We start from the raw sequence: 17,550 nt of genomic DNA on the forward strand, positions 1-17,550 counted from the left end.
CCTCCTCCTCCTCCTTGCCCACTTCTCCACTGCTCCTGCTGCACACTGCAGTGGAAAATTCAGCCCTGACAGCTAAATGCGTTGCACTTATGCTTAAAACATGTCAGGCCGTCCAGACAGCACTCAAACAGACGCAGAAAGAAGCTCTTCCAAGAGGGACATTCCCCTTCCTAGTCCTAAATGATAGTTATAGTAATAGACCGGCAGGAAATAGAACAGAAGCCGAAGATTAGGTTCTCTGGGGAAATAGTTCTCCAAAGGACTCGGCGTGTGCGTCGAATAGTTTTGCAGCATAATACGACTTCATGTTTAAGTCAGGCATTTTTAAAGGAAGGAAAATGGTTAGATGGGCAGTATTATTTTATTATTATATAAGTGAGGCCAACTTTGTAGATTGGACAGCCATTGATTTGGACTTTATTATTTATCAACAAAATTTAGAATTAGATGTGTATTAAAAACTTTATTTGATGTGCAAGCTTCGTAAGTCATTTGCCTTTAAATTTAATAAAGTCCTCGCAGGCAAGTGCTGGCTTAAAAGTTACAAAAGTTTTTCCCTAAAAATATATATTTCCCAGATGACTTGAAATTGCGAGGTAAGCCAACAAGTTTGAAATTTAAATTTAAAATAGCACCGTCTGGACGGCGACTTAGTTGCTTTTTCCTGGCCAAACAAAACATCAAGTCCCATGCATTATTTAACAATAATCGTGACAGATTTATAATGTCCCCAGATCCTGTTTTGCTTCCTGGTTGCCTATTCCTATTGCAAAAATGCATCAGAGCAGCAATGTTGAAAAGGGAAAAGTTTCAGGCTCCTTTTCTATTCCCTTCTATTTTATTTTATTTTCCGTACTTTTGCTTATGGGATAATCGCTAGAGCGGAGCTGGGAAAGTTTCCTGGGCCTCGTTCCGGTTCTTTTAGGGAGCTGTGAAAAATTATAGCCATAATTTTTGGCCACTAACCAGACTGGGCAGGCTTCCACGGGGAGGCTGGCAGTCGGCACTTTGCTGTTTTCGACCAGTTAATGCATATTTTAAACTGCTTTGTTGGTGGTGTGCAGTGGGAAGTGGGTTACTGAAAATTGCGCATTTTGGCTTATTGAGAAATTTATTTATTAAATTCTAGTTGCAGCTTGAGGCTGGCTGGTGCAACTAATTAAAAGCTTTGGTTTTTTCGCCCTTGGCCAGAAACCAGGAACAGCTTGCATTGGCGCGCGGCTTATAAATGCCATAAGGTCTGTAGTCTGGACTTTGAAAATATGCAATTAATTTACTAGTCAATGCAGCCGAGCATGCTGAGCACATAAAATAATTGCATTGTTTCTGGAATTCCTTGGCAAGCGGCAAAAAGATTTCCTCGACGCAATTATTTACATTTCTTTTGGCGCAAGATGCCTGCTATCTTTCCCATTTTTCTCTCCGCAGCTGTTGTATATTTGTGCATTTGAAAGGTAAGAAACATGGCAAATAAATCAGTGCACAATGCTGGAAAAAAGGAGTCTTTTCTTGTTTTTTTGGGACTAAAGGAACTTGAAAACCAGAGGTAAAGTTACCTCAGCAAAATAGCTTTGCTGACACAATTTACCTAAATGTAAATGGAAGTAAACAGAAATGACTATAATACTCTAAGGATACGGAGTTGCACAGAAACTTGGTGATGATTGCAATGATGACGATTAAATACCAATACAAATTCCTCTTGGAAAACCATAAGGCTTTCTTAATTAAAATATATGCATTTTTTATGTACATACTTTAAAATTCATTGAAATGCACTTCCTGGTTGTTATTCTTGCATACCCATAACTTCACTAAATATGGTTAGCATAACTTTAAAGGTAAACAGGCAAAAAATGACTTCCCAAGTAAAGTGCAATCTACAAAGATTCTTTTTCAGCTCAGGTTTTGCTCAAATCCAGACTCCGTTTCGGCTTCGTCTATTAGGTTTCTCGTCCAACTGGCTAACTTTGAAGGTAACTTCTTGATGGGAAATGGCTGGCTTTTTGTGCAAATACTAATAGCATTAAATATTTATCATTGTGAGTTGTCAAACAGCAACGACAAAGCAAACGTCTGAGATTTGTAGCTAATTAGAAGAGACAACAACTCACAAAATTGACAAGATGGATGGCCAGAGACGTAACCTAGTGATAAGAGTTATAACAAGCAAACAACAACGAAAACCAAGGGTGAACGACAGGATAAGAGGAGTATGGACAGGGACACAGAAATTTATGACATGCACCCAGGAATGTAGGCTACACACACCAAATCCCCCATATACCCCAACTGGGGGCTATCAATAACGATTTTTTGCCCGATGTTTTTGCGCTACTTTGGGGTTGCGACATAAATGCCATAAAACTAATGCCCAAATGTGTCCCGGTGCAGAATCATTGTGGAAAATACAATAAAAAGGTTGTGAAGAATTCAAATACTCTCACACTTAGCGTATTTTAAATACCTTTAAAAAGTGTTTGAGAGACTAAAATAGATGCATAGTCTGTTGTAAGTTTTTTGTAACCCCTTCAAAAATATCTTCCCGCATCACCTTACACCTTACAAATCACCCCAACAAATCGATATACCCTTTCCTTTGGCAAAGGTTAGTTCAGCAGATATGTTTGGGGGACCCTTTGTGAGAAATTAATAACCTGGTTTTACTGTATTCTCCTTTTTGTTTCGCCGTTTGCTGATCCTGTTTTTTTTCGCCCCGGGACGGGGTGCTGCAAGTTGGCCCACGGGGTTGGGGTTGGGGAGGATTTATTTGCCGGAAATAAATATTAGCCGCAGTCAAACACACTTAAGCCTACGCAGGCGACATCGCCGAGTCCTGTGTGCCATTTATAGTTTTACACAGGCTTATAACTTGCTTTACACGCACGTACGGCTCGAAGGACCTCCATGATACATGAGATATGGTGTCAGAGTGTGTGTGGGTTCCCAGGCGCGCTGATTCCCATAATTGATTTTGTATTGGACCTCGATAAGGGGATGTTGGCCAATATTGGACCCAAACTGCATATTGAATTTCAAAGGCTTTTGCTCGGCAGAGGGAAAAAGTGTCCTTCCATCAATTACGCCCACTGAACATCGGGGAAATGGCAAAGGGGTGCTGAAATAAACTCCCAGCCAAGATTAAACGTCAACTACAGTACGGTTCTCCGTATAAAATGCAATATGTGCCCCAGTCATAATCAAATTGAACTAAATTCATTTAAAAACTTGTAGCCTCAAAAAGGAAAGTAATCCTCCCTGTTCTGTTGTTCCACCTGTAATAGACCTGCCATAGACAACCTCCTTTCCAGGACATTTGTGCTAGTCTAAGCTCGAAAAGATGCGGGGGCTCACATCCTGCTGAGGAGGGTGGATTGGCAAATGGCCAGTAAGTACTTGTAAAGTACACAGAAAACTTATTTACACGATTAGAAAACAAGAAAGTAAATTCATTTTGTCTTCTTCATTAGGAATATCATTTACTTGGATCACTTTGAAGGGCAACCTTAAATCAGATAAGTTTAACTCACTTTCCCATGATGTAGTATAATATGGTTCCTTTCTTTTGAAACAAAAAAGAGTTGGCTATAATTAAAGAAATCTGATCCTGAGTTAAAAATGTTCATCGCCCTCAGAGCTGTCAAAAATTTGATAGATAACAAAGATCTTATCTCCCGAATTGTGCTAAGCTGCTATCCATCATTAGATCAGTTAGAGAGAACTCCTCAGCTAACCCTCGCCGTTGCAACCACCAAAAACCCACCGCAAAATAAAGGGGGCGAAACAACAAAGAACAAAGAGCAATCTCGGGGAATCGGAGTTTGAGCATCGCAGACGGGCGGAAAACAGAAGCCTCACCTAAGGCAGCCAAAGCTGGGAAAATGTTGCACAGGTTGCCCCTGCCAACAGGAACAGAAACAGGATCATGCGGACATATCAAGGATGTCTGTTGCAGTTACCCTGGAGTTTATACCACCCACCTTACTCTGGGGCTTATGGAGTGTTGAATCATTTGTTTTTATGTGCCCAGCAATCCAGCAACCCAGGAACCCAGGAACCCAGCAACCCAGCCCTCCTGCACTCGCATCCCGGAATCCTGGCGACCGTAAACTATAAGCGGGGGAAAAGGTCACCCAGACACAGTCCTCCCCCTTTAAACCGAATGCTGAGCCTTAAACTTGATATGGAAAGTATAACAAATATTTATGCTCTGAGCTGTGTTATTAGATTTTAATTTCTTGCACCCATGGACATGATGGCCCACCCTTGTCGTACATCCGGTATCCCAGCTATTTCCGGGCGGAGCGTGCGAATGTTTCTGGCTTGTATTTGCATTTGATGTGGGTGTGGATTGCTCAATCCCCCTGGCAATTGCCTCCCCTGAATTTTCCGCCAGCATTGTTGTGAGGTGTCATGGCCAGTAATTGAGTTTGAGCTTCAGTTTGCCGGAGTTCGCGCTCTCTGCTCATTTTGGCATTTGCTGATGCAACTTGCAAATATTTGACTAACTGCCTTCGTTAAACAACAATTTTTTCTTTTGCCAAATGTTCTGCTGCGCTAGTGCGAATTTCCCTAGCTGTACGTGATGAAAGCCGGAGAAAGTTTTCCACCCTCGAAAGGGGTGTTCGGTGTACGGAACGACGTTTACCAAATTACATTATTAGAAATTGATGGTTCCGCTTCTCTTTTGGACGGGGGAGAAATCGTCAGCACTTTTCGAGCACTCCCTGCGAAAGTGTTTCAAATGCTTTAACCAGTTTAAGATGGTTTGTCACTCTTTTCAAGGGGCGATAGGGAGCAAGAGTAATGAGCAGGGTCCTTTCTAACACCTCTTCGCATAGCCAGACTTCACCGCCACTGGCATTGCGAGAATTTTTAATAATATCCCCAAACCAACCGCATTTCAACTCAGTTTAGCCCTCCATTTTTCCATTTTCCAGCTTCCGTTGTGGCTTGGCCACATTTCAACTTGCAAAGGCACCGTGCAACCTCATTTCAAATGTTTCGTGGTTGGGGTCCCTGGGTTTACTAGCTTACGCATGCAAATGCAAGTTTTTAGCCCTCAGGCGTCATTGAAAAATGCATTTGCCCTTTTTTGTTTTTCCAACCTGGCTAGACCCTTGGAATTTCTCTCACCCACTTTGCTGGTGCATTTGCATATTTTTTAAATATTTGAAAATATCGTTGACGGCGTAAATAATGATCCCGACCGCAATAAGCATGAAGATCTAATGCTGGGAAAGCTGTGTCACTTTCTAACGAGTTATGCAAAGGCAGAAGTCAAGGGATCTACCGGCGAACCAGAAAAGAATTTCATTTATACATGATTTATTAGCTAATTTATAGGGTGGAAAATCGTTGGTAATTTCCTGTTTTATTTTAGACTTTTCAACATATTTACAGATGGAGTATCCCTTACACCTCGCCTTAAATCAGTTTTGCCAGAATAATTTTAAAATGCATAACGGAAAAGAATAAAACATTTTTGCAAAATCGCTTCTCCGCCTTTCGGGCATAAATGTCGCTGAATTTGGCATAGATTTGCATGGCAATGAGAGTCGGGAAGGAGGAGCATCCAGGAGGGCCATGGATATGTAGAGATAGGAGTGCCATATCCGAGCCATATCGACTGGCGACATATTGCAAAAACTGACTGTGGCATTTGGCATCCGTTCGAGTTCCGGTTCCATTTCGGGTCCTAGCTGCATTTTTTCCACCGGACAGTGGCAATAAAAACGAAAACGCCCGGAGTGCAGCGCCAGGAAGTTGGACTACTTCCATCGAGTCCAGAGTCCTGTCTGTTTGATAAGCTCGGGAGGGAATGTGATTGGATGGGATGGGATGAGATGGGGTGGGGTGGGTGTTTTTTGTAGCCCCAATCGCAGGTGACACTGCTTTTGTTGGGTTAATTGTTTGCTTTTTCCCATTTATCTAGCTGGATACAGCCGAGTGACGAGGACTCGACTGGAGCTGCCTGCCGCTTGCACACTATTAATCAAGTAGATTGGGCTTTCCCCGTGGAATTCCCAGCGGATGCGGCTGGCTTGTTTATAATTAATGTGATGTGTGTGTCTGTCTGTTGGGTTGACTCTATGCAAATTCCCCAGACGCGCTGTCCTCCAGCTTTTCGCCGCCTGCTAATGAAACGTCGTCGAGTTTTGATGGCTGCTTGGAAGGAAGCTCATCCTTATCCTGGAACAGGCCAATCTAACTTGCAGCCGAACTTAATAAACACTCTCGTCGAAAATTGCAAAGTGCAGCGATAAAGTTTTTCATTAATCCCTGGCCCCTCAGCGAGTTTGAAGTTTAATCCTAGTCGAAAATTGCTTAGCCACACAGCCCCGTGTCATTTACACTGGCTCCACCGCAATTAAATTGAATAAGTTGGGCTTTTCTTCAGGGGTAAGGGCCACCTGAGCTCCTTTCGGAGTTTTCCGCTTGTCAAATTGATATTTGATTCATGACCAGCGCATTTGTCAAGTCATTCATCTTTCTCCAGACTGAACTCAACTTTTTCGCCACCTAAGTCCCCCAGTTTTTGCTCCTTCCATTTCTCTGAGTGATGAATGGACAGTGTTAGCTGTAGAGGCAACCATTGAGCTCGTCCTGGTCGTGATTTTCCGCCCCTGTGGTGCGCTCCGAGGGCGAATACAGCTAAGTATATTAGCAATGGCAATATACATTGCAACAATTTTAGAATTCACGGCAAGTTCAGGAGCAATGATTTGGCTTAATCCAAACGTCTTTTGGTTCAATTAATTAGTTTAGTTTGGGTAAAAAACGATAGATAAATGTTTTGCTTGGCATTTAATTTTAATACTTTTGTGTGAAAACGTACAGATTATTTATTTAGCTTTTGTTACGTATATACAAAGACTCTGATGAAAATATTCCTGATAAGAACGAGTGCTAACTAACCCAAAACTGTAGAGCATCTTCCAGAGTCTCACTGCATTTGATTGCTTATGATTTCTTACTTCAGATAAATGGATATATTTCTCGTTGATTTCACTTAAGCTCAGGCCGCAGGCCCTGAACATATTAGGCCGTCCCGAAAAGTCCCTTTGGGCCTCCTTCGGTTGTGCCTTCTCATCATCATCATCAGAGGGTCCTTTGTCCTTCGACTCTTGTGACCATTCCGTGTTTGGTAACGCGGGCACGTAATAAGCAAAAAAAGGAGCAAAAAGGAGCACGAATATGAGGGAGAAGTGGCTTGGAATGAAGTTTTTGTATGTAAAGGTTTACATTTCATTCCTGCACGATTTGTCAAGTCAGCGGAAATCGTGCCGGCCTATCAGCGTGGCACAAAATTGAAAAATTGCTTTGCGTGCGGGCGAACTTATGAGAAAGTCATAAAAATATTCTCCAACTTTTGCCTTGATTTGTGGTCGAGTCAAACGCAAACTTACCTAGGCAACAGTTATAACTTGGCCAACTAGCCGCAGGTGCCAACCGCAACGAATACGTTTGATAAACCAGAAGCCCGAGCGATTTTCGTGGTGTGGAGTGAGCTTGGCTCCTGCCAAATTGTAGTGCAAATATTTTGGTTGTTTTCCGCACTGGCACTCGAAACTGCACGGGGCTAATTAAGGACGTTTTCGGTGCCTGTGTAAATAGTCATGGTTTCAGCGAAACACCCCTTTCATTGCCCCAAAAAGTGGCAGGCAATGGAAGTTAAAATAAACTTGTTTCCGATGATTCAGCTGGGAGTGTTTAGACTGCTCCTTGCTGGCGTTTTATTTATTTGGCCAAAAGCAACAGTTCCATGGTATTGGAGTTGGTTAGAGTGGCAGCGAATTTAAGCCATTTGTTGATTCGCTGAGTGTCTGTAAATTAGCATGAAAATTATTTGTTGCTTTTATTGGTCAAGCTTTTTTATGGCTTTAAAATTGCATTAACAATTTAACGATATTCACGATTACCATCTCCCGTAATTTGAGCGTGCTATTTTAAATCCTTTTAGAAAAAGTACATTTGCGTGCTGTACCTAAATATTTTGAAAGTTAAGCGAACAAAGTCGCTAAATGCCACTTGGTTTTTTATGAAAATAAGTGTAAGGAAGTAATCGCTACTGATAAAAGTTGTTCTTGCTGCCAGGAGTGCCTGTCATATTTATTTTTAATCTTCCGCAGCAGTGACATTAATAACATCATCTCCTGAAACATAAAACTGCCTTCTTGCATGTACTCACTTCCCAGGAAATATTCCCGGAGTCTTTCCCACAAATTCTGTCCTCGTAGTCCTGGTGCGTGTTAAAAAATAATTTCCCTAGATAATTTGACAGGACGCGTGGGCAGTGTCCCCGCCCCGAAACTTGGCATCCCAAATTCTGCCGCCGTTCCCTTGTTGTTTCAGCTAATAGCTGGCAAAGTTTGAGTTTGCCAAAGTTTTGACAAAACTTCCTTTCGCTGGATTGTTATGTTATTTTTTGGTAAAACTTTTCCGTGTTCCTGGAACTTGTTTTGATTTCATTGTTTATTTATTTAGATGCGGGTGTTCGCAGTGTGTTGATTTAATTGAGCCAAATGTGTTATGGGGCCATCAACTTAATAGGGGGCGGAGTTAATTATTTACTTTTCCGTTTTCAGAGGAGGGGCAGAAAAGCGGCTTATGGCCAGAACAAACGCGGTGTCCCCAAAAGTATGCAGCCAAATATTTATAGCATGCCAATTGACTAAGGGACCAAATTAAAAAAGAACGCGCTGTGTTGAGGGGCGTATTAATTTAACATTACGCGGCAGACAGAGCAAAATAATAAACAAAAATATGCCGTGTATCGCTTAAATTGTTTATACAGCACGAGCAATGTGTTCCCGAAATTCCTGCCCCCTGCAGACCTGCAGCTTGACAGGCTTAAGCCCAGGAACGTGACCTGAACGGGCGGCACATTGTTTGCCCAACTGTTGTTATTATTCCCTTTCAATATTTGTGTGTGTTTGTGTGTGTGGGCGGGAGGGGCGTGGCAGGTCCTGTCAAATGAAATCCGTCTGGATACACACATACATGTGTGTGGGTTTGACCCACAGCTACGTCCAGTTCGAATCGCCTTTGTCCTTTTGCGTTGGGGAGGCCAAAATAAATAGCAAAACAGCAAGTGGAGAAAAAAAATGGAAAATTGCGTTAAGCCCAGTCTGCTCCACGGAATATTTCTATTTTCCGGTGGAAAGCCCCACTCCCGACCTGCGCCTACTTGTGTAAGCAAGTGAGAGTGATTTATGCATACCGAACCGTCCTCCCACAAAACGCTCAACCTCTCAACCGCTCAACCTGTCATTGAATAACGCCCCGCCAAAAGCGCGTAGCCCCCAAAGCTCCAACTTCATGTCCTTGTTGACTCAGCCGAATGATTGTTTTCGAGTGTCTGGATTTGCGTCCTTTTAAGGCATAAGCTTTATACAAATATCTGAAAATTTTGGGTCTGCTTGGTTAGGGCTTAATGCATCCCCTTTGGAACACAATTTCCATCCGGAATACGAAAGCAATACATTTTTGCTTTGTTTCAACAGTGGACTTTGCATGTTTATTTAAGGAAAATTTTGTGCTTGTAAGGAAAAGAATTCTTAAGACAAATGGTAACTTATGGTAAATTGGTAAATTTAAAGAAATTTAAAGCAAAGCACAGAAAATCCGCATGCTTATGAAATAAGTTTTGGATTAGTAAACTATCTAATTTTTTGTAGGCTTAGAAAGTTGCTTAAGATGTTAATTATCCATGGGGAGAAGTGAAAGCTAAATCTTTTGTAAATACCTAATAAGCAATTAGGAACTCATTCAACTCTCGAGTGCCGAATGTTTCGCAGGAGCATAAGAAGTTATTAGCCAATAACAGACCTTAATGACCCGTTTAAGCCCAGACACAAAGCCACTAGCCAAAAGACCATATCAAAGGCACATAAGCGCTCATTTCAAGCCAAACCACATCACATACTCAGGCCTGCACTCAAACTCGCACCCCCATATCCACCCAGGATATTCAGGATATTCAGGAGCTGTGTAATGTAATCAAGTGTCCACTCTACAGACGTTGGGGCTGGTCAAACAGAATTACGCTGGCCAAAGCCCAACATAGCCCCCAAATTAATTTAATACCGGGATACAAAAGCAAAAAATAGCAGAAACCGAATCAAAAAGGGAAATCCAAACGGGGGAGTGGGGAAAAGAGTCGCCAGAGTCGGGAAACATTATAATAAAATTAATCTCCATTTGTTTGTTGGGGTGGACGGCCAGTCTGGCCGGGTCCCGCTTTATTAGCATCCAACGAGCTACTGGAGCCAAAAAGTGGCAATTATTCATTTTATGAGCCCACGTGGGGGGCAGGGGGAAATGTCGGGGAAAGCATGTGAACCATAAAAATTAAAAATTAGCCCCTGGCAGCTCTAAGGGGATTATGTAACACGCATTCGGGAGAGTCAACAACAGAAGAGGTTGCTGGTTGGTTGGTCGGTTGTGGCAAGGGCGCTGAACATTCACCCTTTTCCACTGACGGCAAAGTCAAGAAAATGAATATTTATGTGACACTCGGGGGAGCCACTCACTTCCAGGCATTGTTATGCGGCATGCGGCATGAGGCAAGCGGCAAGCACATGTCAAAATTTTCACAGCTCAAAAGCAAAACTGCTGCTGGCCAAAACAGGCGCTTTTGGGGCTTTGGAAACTGCGCTCGGGCTCGGGCTTGGGTGTCTAAAATGTTAATGGGTTTTGTCTTGGACCCGGTTCAGGTCCATTCAGGCCCGGCGTCTATTCAAAAATTAAATCCAATTATCAGTTTAAAGACACTCGTTTGCTCCGGGGATTGGAAAACTCATATGCATGTCGGCTGGGCCACCCAAAGTCCCAGGCCCAGCCAATTTTAATGCAACAAAGTTTCGGTTTAATGATAAACTTTTGTTTGGACCACACTCCTTTTGGCCAGAATATGGTTTCCTATGGTTTTCCTGCAGTGAATTAAACTTGGAAATGTTAAGAGTTCGGGCTAAGCTTGTAAAACTGAACTTGAAAGGTTACTTGCCCTGGGTTCCTAGCTGGAATTTGAAAGGTTTCGCAAAGTTCCAAACCGAAACAGGAAAGGTTATAGAGGGCATAGTTGCTAAATGCGAGTTTAAAAGTCTTCGAAATTGGAGTTTGTTGCACAAATTTTTGCGAAAAGGTTAATTGCTTGAGTTTCTATGCAAACTTATGGCATTTCGTTGGGGTTTCCAAAAGTGTGTTTTCGAAAGTCAAATCAAGTTTACAATCTGTTCGAAAGGTTTCAACTAAAATTGGAACATTTAAATAATATTGTAGTAATTTTTAGTGTGCCACTAAGTCCTAAGGGTTGCTTTATTTTAATTCGATGATTTGCGATGCCTGTAACTTAATCCCAATTTAAAATATATCCTTTTCCACATGTGGCCAATATGGAAAAGTATCAAAAGGGTTTTTCTTGACTGATTTGTTGCCATCCCTCGTCAGAAAGTGAAAACGACAAGGATCCACTTGAGGTAGCAAATAACTAAAAGATTTAACCTAAGCCTGAAAATAGGCAATGCCTTCTGAAAAATGCCTGCAGAAAGGATTTACAATTTGTGAAATGGATTCAACAATTTGCAGGGTGGGGAGTGCAAATAGAATACATTCCTGACCCGTCCCCAAAAATATTAGCATAAGTGCCCCGAATTGAGGGCGAGTCATGGATTTCTGGGCAGGTTGAAAAATCCAAGAAATGTAAATAAAATCAACTGCGGAAGAACAAAAGGGACAACAATGGAGGGCAGAGAAAAGCAGAAGGTGCCGGTCGACAGGAAAAATATCATTCTGAAAACGCTTGACAGCCACTTACACATGTCAAATGCAACAACAAACTGGATAAGACTAGGAGACCAAAAAAAAAAAAAAAGAAAATGAGATACAAAGAAAAAGAAAAAGGATAACGAGTAAAACGGATATTAGAGTATTAGACAGGAAGCTGGTTGACATGGTGGGCTCTTCGTTTCTCCATTCTCCGAAATGGTTGCCAGATGGCCAGATGGCCAGTGGACCAAGTTCCCAAGTGCAAGTAGGCGCCTCCCTTTTGTTGCTCCTTTATTTGCCACTGCTTTTTTGGCAGACCAAAGGAATTTTCATGGCATTAACTACACTTGAAGCGTAAAATGAAGCCACGAAGCTCATGGTAAATGCAAGGAATTTCCTAATATTTACCAACGCAAAGTGGAAGGGATTTCGTGGCCAAAACGAAAAGGGAATTTTACGAATTTCAAATCTTGGCCTCCTAATTGCTGTTGATATTTGGCCAAAAGCCCAAAGCCTGGTAACTTAATCTGCTCGAGTTCGCGTCTCTGGCCGCTAATTAGCTTACTGTTTCATTTTCATATTTAAATGAACTTTAATTTGGTTTCATCATTAAAATTCTAATTTGCCCCTCCTTTCTCTCATTTCAGGTAAGCCGATTTGCCGATTTTGTTTGTCTGCTCGATGTTGTCGATGCTAATAAGTTGTAAGTGGATTAGGAACGTATCGAAAAATCGTGGCAAGTTGGAAGAACTGCAAAAGTATCTAATTAAACTTCTGAAGTTACTTTCGTGACAAGCCGACAATTGCCGGTTATGAATTATAATTCAGGGAAATAATATATAAAGGTGATACATGTAATATAAATAAAGCTCGCTTAAATTCCAGTAATTTAAATGAGTTTCAGATGTATCTAAAGGAAAAAGTATAGAGAGTGGTATTTCGAGTATATTTGTAATAAAGCGCAATGTCAAAGGCCCTCACATGGCGCAGTTAACCTGTGAACTGCATTAATAGTCTCGATTTGGTCACTCGCATGCGATTAACAGGCATCGAAATACCCATTAAGAAACTGGAGACAAGCGGCTTTCATCGCTATGTGTGCAGTGCGCATTACGGACTTGCTCATTAAGCTCCACCGACGTCCTCATTAAATTTATACACATTTAATTGACTTTATGGCCAGACACGACCACGGAAGCCAAAGGAAATCGGTGTCGATGTGGCGTCTGCCGGTCCATCCAATCCTAGTTAGCACGTCGTAAAAAACAGGCATTTTTTACCATAAACTCGTGCACCCCTTATGTACCGCACACACATGCATCCTGCCATAGTGCCATAGTGCATGTACATAGTTCACATGCTCACGCATAAGGGCTTAAATAATAAAGCCAGCTGCCTCAGACGCGTGCTCCACGCTCATAATTATGTGACATCCGTCGAGCTGCCGCATGAAAGTTTAAAAATGCTGAAAGCAGAGGCAAAAAGGCAGAGCCAAGTGGACAAAAAAAGAACATGGCTTTGTAAAAAAACAGACGGCTTGTTACCTGCGAATGAAGCCATTTCACAGTATACTATGGAAAGATCACCTCTAAACTCAATGTTAATAAACATTAATAAGCGCAACTGTCGAGAAAAGAAGAAGTTGTAGAACTAATCCATTTCGAGCATGAACCTTTGAATGAGAAGCAGTTTGTCAGTGCACTGTACACTTACAGGGTACCACCACCGTCCAGCAACAGCCAACACATTTCCCAGGGCCGGCAACAATGTTGCCAAGCAACATGCAAATGCTCCATTGGCCGTAAAGTCAAGAGGGAAAAATCGAGAAACGCACGGCCCTCACTTGTTCTTTTGCCCGTTCTTTATGTTTTATTGATGTTCTCGGAATGGTTTAATATGCTGTAATAATGTGTGATTTGTGGTTTATTCGTAATTTACGACGACGTCGCCGAGGGGCGAGGTAGTTCTTAAGGAGGACTTAAGTTGTGTGGCGTCCATAAACTTGTTTCGCAATGGACCATGTGAAATTGTGACACACTATTATAAAGTGGCATGTTGGAAAACTATTTTACCATTAAATTTAGGGACGCAGTGCGGAAATTAATTACAGCACGTTGTCACATGAGCTGAACCCTTTCCTTGAAAAATTATGAAATTATAACAACTCCTAATGAGAGACTATAAATTATGGCGCCATGAACTCAGATGGCTGAAAATCCTCCCCCAAGTCGTGCTACATTTTAACCTCCTGTTCCTTCCGCATGTGATCAGTCAAAGTTTTTCCAGCCTCGCACACGGGTTTTCCGGCTTTTCTTGTCGTTTTTTTGAGGTCCTCGCACGCGCTGTCTTTCTAATACGAAGGAAGTTGCCCTCCGGTCGGTGCAACGTTGCAATTAATTATGAGGCACGTTGACAGTTTTTCCCTCGCAACTTGCCGCTGTGTTATTATTTATTTTTAGCAGCAGTTTCCCTATTTCCACTTCGACATTTGGCGGCGTTGAACTTGACGCAATTTATTTTGTCAAAGATGCAGCGCCAGCAGACAACAAGACACGCCTAGTTGGGAGTGTGGCACATGTTTCCAGGGAGGCAGTGCAACTTTATTTCTATAAATACGCATTGCCAAGTGATCGGGCACCTTATCTGCCACCGGGGAATACCCAGTCTTTGACTCACAATTATACTTGGGATCAGAATGAGAGATATTCCGTGTTCCAACTACAATGCAACATTTGTTTTACATCAATAAAGCGAGTTTTTCATATTCTGATGGTTGTAGTTACGGACGAATTGACAATAAAGAAAGCTACTCGATATATTTATTAAAGTAAAAGGCCTTATTATCTCGTTATTTTAGAAGCAAATATCATCATCTCCCTCAAAATGACATTCCACAAAAATGTATACACACCCCAACATCCTTTTAGTTTCTCATTAGCAATTCGGACCTTGAACTCTATGTGAGCAGTCTAATTTGTTTTCGAAACGATTTCCCCACTCTCAAGTTTGTTGACTTTCCCCCCGAATCCCGCTGCCTGTTCGTTTATTGAACGAATTTTGATTTTGAAGTGCCTGTTGTCAGCATCCTATAAATAGCCTCGAATTTTTGACACCCCAAATGAGTTGCGCCGCGCCTTTTGTTTGTCTTCTGTGTTAATTAACATGAGTAGTTTACTTAATTAGGCGTAAACTCTTCACGTTTTCCCTTTGTTTATGTCTGGTGGAGGTTTTCATATAGGTCCGCTCATAACTTGCAAGTTGCAACACTCTAAGGCCGATTGATGATGCCGTTTTCACGCCGCATTAACTGCAATTAGTCTTCATCAGTCGCAACGTCAGCCAGTCAGCAAAAATTTGCCGTATTGACTTTGGCCGAGCGAGAAGGAAATTTGCGAAACAACTAACAAGCTGCAGGGACATCTACATCCACATCCTCACCCCCAATCCCATGCCGACCACGTCCTCATCCACAGGAAGCAGCCACTTGAAGGGGCCACTTAGTTGCCATGTTGTTCCCGATGACTCCCCCCTTGGATGCCCTGAATCCCCGGATCCCCGGAACGCCGATCCTGTTCCGTGTTGTGGTTCAATGTCGTGTGCTCCTCCATCCTAGACGTCTCGCTGTTGTTCTGCTCCCCAATCCTTGTCAACTTGCGAAATTGTTTGTAAAAATAGCGTGTGGCACTGGCATAAAGTTGGCGAGGCACTGGCACTGCCAATGCCACTGGAAACCCATGGGGCTTGCCGTCTAAAAGAGTGGACAAGCTGCATATATTTAGATATTGTTGATGCATTGTCTGGGTTCAGTGGCGTCGAATGGAGAGGGGTCCCGTTTAGCAATTGCTTTTGATGTAGACGAAGTGCTGTCAAGGTGGCACTGGCATGAGTGGTATGAATGGTACGAATGCTTTGGCGTGGAGTCCCTCGAGTAGCTTCTCATTAAATCGGCTGCATCGATAAACTTCAACCTGGGTTAATCAGAAGTGGTCTGCGGCACGATGTTAAGTGGTGGTTCGGTTCAGAAAAACAAGTAAAAGAGCGACAAATTGGCAAAATGCTAAAACTATCGTTTTTGATGTCTGATGTCATGGAATCTAGATGCGAAGGATTGTATGAGTATTGATTTGTATACTACAAATTTGTGTTCTAAATATTCAAGTTCATAAACAACTATCCTACGCTTATTTATTTGTTTTTTGTTCTATACGAATACATATTGAATAAAAGATGTTTTGTATATATTTTACAGCTTAAATGCCATTGTTTTTTTCTTTAATTATCTTACTTTTCTAGCAGTTTTCTTCTAAATGAGAAATGTGTTCACTTAGGGCATATTAACTTAAGCTTTACGATACCCATAAGCCCGCAATTTATTCCATTTCTAGATTTATTTACTGCAGCACTAAAGTTAAAGTCTTGTAAGTTCCTTTTGCAACTCTGGGAGTTCGAATATGCTGATTTACCTCTGTAGTGACTTTGCATGTTTTATGGCCAAAAGGGGAAAACTGTTGCATGACTGGCTACAAGTTGAACAGTTTTTATTGTAGGAGCTACAGCGCTAATTTCGCACTGGCTTGACAGGTAGTTAAGAAAACGAAATAGCAGGTTTTAAGTTGGAAAACTTTAAAGTGTCGTGGAAAAAGAAGAATGCATCCCTTACTTCCTTTCCATCTTGACTTTCACGTCTTGTCTTGTGTCCACTCATCAATTTGCTGTTCGGGACATCCCCAGAAAGTATGCAAGGATTCTTTCCTTATTTTTGTTTAACCATTAGCCTTGAGTCAACATGTTGTTGCTGCTGCCATTGTAAAATGTAAATTAATTTTAACTTGACTTATTTGCATTGGCCACCATCTTCGCCACCCCGAGCCTGCTCCGCTGAAACTGAAAACTCTCCATCGTGAGTGATATTGTATTACAGAACGGAACCCTTACTACCAACCCTCTGTTTCCATCTACTCACGAATACTTCCATTTCATTGTTTTGGGCTGGTGCATTTGGCATGTTGGAGTTGCTGCTTTTGCAGCACTCACTTTTGCCGAAATCTAATTGTTTGTTTTGTGATTTAAATTTGAGATTTTTCCCAAAATGGTTTGAGTAATTGAATTTTCGGTGAGTGTGCACAGATTTCCCATTTTCAATTTCCCATTCGACGATCGCTTAATCCGGCAGACAGTAACATTTCCGTCTTACACGCATTTATTTTCGACGAAATGTTGCCGGCCATTGTGAAAATGTTGCTGGCATTTTACCAAAAATAGATTCCCAACTGGAAGAGGAGCAAGATGCTCCCATTTCTCTCTGATGCTCAGTTCGCTTGTGATCGCGTCGCTTATCGGTTGGGGAAAAGCGCTTTTCCGTTCCGTTCGGTTCGGTTCCGTTCGGTTCGGCAGAAAATAGAATTGAAAAGCGTGCCTAGTTTTCCCCTGGTTCGGCTCATTTTTAATGAATTAATTGCGCTTTCGTCGTTTTTTGTTTAAAGCGCTTTCTGAGAAAGTAGTGCAGCAAATGGTTTAATCAAGTGAAATTTATGTGCTTCGGCAAATGCAGTTAATTAAGTGTAAATAAAAATGCGCTTCGCTTTGGCGGGGGTGGAAAATGCCTCTTTTCCGCACGATAAGATAAATTATTGAATGCTGCACATTAAATGATAGTGCCACCAACAATAAATCAATTTTCGGAGTGCTGAGGGCTTAATGTTTAACAAACAGTTTAATTGAATTCCCATTATAATGAACAAAATGCGTGGTAATTGATGTGGTTAATAAATTTCAAATTAA

At 41.8% G+C, this 17,550-nt stretch overlaps 1 protein-coding gene across 3 annotated transcripts in view; it reads left to right on the forward strand.

The window, feature by feature from the left end:
• The window catches only part of LOC6548947 (protein sickie), a 135,234-nt gene that overhangs the window by 12,362 nt on the left and 105,322 nt on the right, over positions 1-17,550 (forward strand). For 2 of the 3 annotated variants that reach the window (XM_015156483.2, XM_001974168.3), the window contains exon 1: positions 17,070-17,518. The exons of the other annotated variant lie outside the window; for it this stretch is intronic. The gene's annotated coding sequence lies outside the window, so the exon portion shown is untranslated. Of the gene's footprint in view, positions 1-17,069; positions 17,519-17,550 lie in introns of those variants that run through there. 3 annotated transcript variants of the gene reach the window in all.

The sequence above is a fragment of the Drosophila erecta genome, unplaced genomic scaffold (genome assembly GCF_003286155.1).
Source record: "Drosophila erecta strain 14021-0224.00,06,07 unplaced genomic scaffold, DereRS2 tig00000092-arrow-pilon, whole genome shotgun sequence".
Taxonomy (NCBI): domain Eukaryota; kingdom Metazoa; phylum Arthropoda; class Insecta; order Diptera; family Drosophilidae; genus Drosophila; species Drosophila erecta.